Source organism: Hyaena hyaena, unplaced genomic scaffold (genome assembly GCF_003009895.1).
Source record: "Hyaena hyaena isolate Hyena2069 unplaced genomic scaffold, ASM300989v1 scaffold_157, whole genome shotgun sequence".
Classification (NCBI taxonomy): Eukaryota; Metazoa; Chordata; class Mammalia; order Carnivora; family Hyaenidae; genus Hyaena; species Hyaena hyaena.
In genome coordinates, this window is record NW_024080789.1 from 987,333 (window position 1) to 989,735 (window position 2,403).

The 2,403-nt window shown below is 42.3% G+C and overlaps 1 pseudogene; it reads right to left on the bottom strand.

Moving 5' to 3' along the window:
* Positions 1–1,353: 1,353 nt before the first annotated feature.
* Positions 1,354–1,966, bottom strand: LOC120236584 (annotated as a pseudogene).
* Positions 1,967–2,403: the final 437 nt, after the last annotated feature.

A 2,403-nucleotide genomic window follows, 5' to 3' on the forward strand; every position in this document is an offset into this window, starting at 1 on the left:
AATGGACCTAACAGATATTAACTGAATATCCCACCTAACAGCCGTAGAAAACACCTTCTTCTCAAGCACATGCGGATCTTCCTCTAGGATAGATCACATGTTGGGCCACAAAATCACCCTTCAAAATTAAGAAGATCAGGGGCACCTGGGTGGCTCAGTCGGTTAAACATCCAACTTTGGCTCAGGTCATGGTCTTGCAGTCCATGAGTTTGAGCCCCACATTGGGATCTGTGCTGACAGCTCAGAGCTAGAAGCCTCCTTCAGATTCTATGTCTCCCTCTTTCTTTGCCCCTCCCCCACTCACGCTCTGTCTCTGTCTCCCTCTCAAAAATAAATAAACATTTAAAAAATTTTTTAGGGACGCCTGGGTGGCTTAGCCGGTTAAGCGTCTGACTTCCGCTTAGGTCATGATCTTGCGATTCGTGGGTTTGAGCCCCGCGTCGGGCTCTGTGCTGACTGCCAGCTCAGAGCCTGGAACCTATTTCAGAGTCTGTGTCTCCCTCTCTCTCTGACCCTCCCCTGCTCATGCTGTCTCTCTCTCTCTCCTAGAAATAAATAAAAAATTTAAAAAAATTAAAAAAATTAAAAAAATTTTTAAGTTAAGATAAAAATTATTCCAAATGTCTTCTCAGAACATAATGGAATGAAACTAGAAATCAGTAACAGCAAGAAAATGGGAAAATTCAGAAATACATGGGAAGTAAACAACACACTTGAACAACCCCTGGGTCAGAGAAGAAATCAAAAGGGAAATTTAAAAGTATTTTGAGACAAGTGAAAATGAAAATATAGCATACTAAAAGTTATGAGATGCATGGGGCGCCTGGGTGGCTTAGTTGGTTAAGCGTCCGACTTTCGCTTAGGTCATGATCTCGCGGTTCGTGGGTTTGAGCCCCACGTCAGGCTCTGTGCTGACTGCCAGCTCAGAGCCTGGAGCCTGTTTCAGAGTCTGTGACTCTCTCTCTCTCTGAACCTCCCCTGCTCATGCTGTCTCTCTCTCTCTCTCCTAGAAAAAAAAAAACATTAAAAAAAAAAGTTATGAGATGCAGAAAAAGCAGTACCAAAAGTTAAGTTCATAACAATCAATGCCTATATTAAAAAAGAAGAAAGATCTCAAATAAAAAACCTAACTTTACACTTCCAAGGAGCTAAGAAGAAGAACAACAACAACAAACTAAGCCCAAAGTCAGCAGAAGGAAGGACATAATAACGAAGTAACAATCAGAGAGGAACTAAATCAAACAGAGAATAAAGTAATAGAAAAACAACAACAAAAGTAAGAACTGTTGGGGTGTTTTTTTTTTGACTGTCCTAAATTATATATTAAGTAAGAATTTTACAAACATTACTGTATTAGTGGTAACTGTGGAGCCAGAGAGTATTGGTCTTCTCCAAGCTGCAGGGCCAGAACCACCAATAGTATGGAGGAACTTGGACCCTTTCCAAGGCCATGGCTCTTGCAGCCCGCAGATGTCAGCCCTCACATCTCCCTGTGCTCGTGGACTGGTATGGTGAACCACTGGGTGTCAGGATTTCTTCTGATAGCTTTATTGAATGGATCAATAAGGACAACCTCACAGAACTTGTATGTGGAATCTTCACCTACCCAGTAAGAATTCAAGACTCTCAGAGGGCATCCAGCTCACTCCTTTACAACAGACTGAAGACTTTGGGCAAACTTTAGCTAGTTGACACCATGATGGACGGGCTTGCCATATGAAGCACCCTTAGGAACTGGGTGTTTGCGGTCACCATGTCACACACAAATCTGATATGTAACATAACCTTGCTTGGCATTGTACCCCAGTCTGTGTGCTTTATTGGGCCTGGTTGGATGAGGGCTGGGGGGGGTTGTGACCCCACCAGAGAACTGGTGATACAGTCAGCAGCACACCCTGAGAAGAAAGCACATTACACCAGACTGCTTCTTCCTTCACAGCTCCTGGATGTACTTGTAAGTGCCCATCTTGGCTTACCTTTGAGCTGATGGCTGCCACCAGATGGAAAGGCAGAGATTTTTTTTTTTAAGATAAATATAACTTGGGCACCTGGGTGGCTCAATCAGTTAAGCATCTGACTTCAGCTCAGGTCATGTTCTTGCAATTCATGAGTTCAAGCCCTGCGTCGGGCTCTGTACTGACAGCTCAGAGCCTGGAACCTATTTCAGATTCTTTGTCTTCCTCTTTCTCTGCCCCTCCCCTGCTCGTACTCTGTCTCTCTCAAAAAATAAATCAGCATTAAAAAATCTTTTTAATTAAAAAAAAATAAATATAACTAACAAACCCCTAGCTAGATTAAGACAATAATGAGAAGACTCAAGTAAAGTCATAAATGAAAGCAAACACATAATAATGGTGCCTGCGAAATAAAAGGATCATATAGGTTATTATGAACAATTTTATG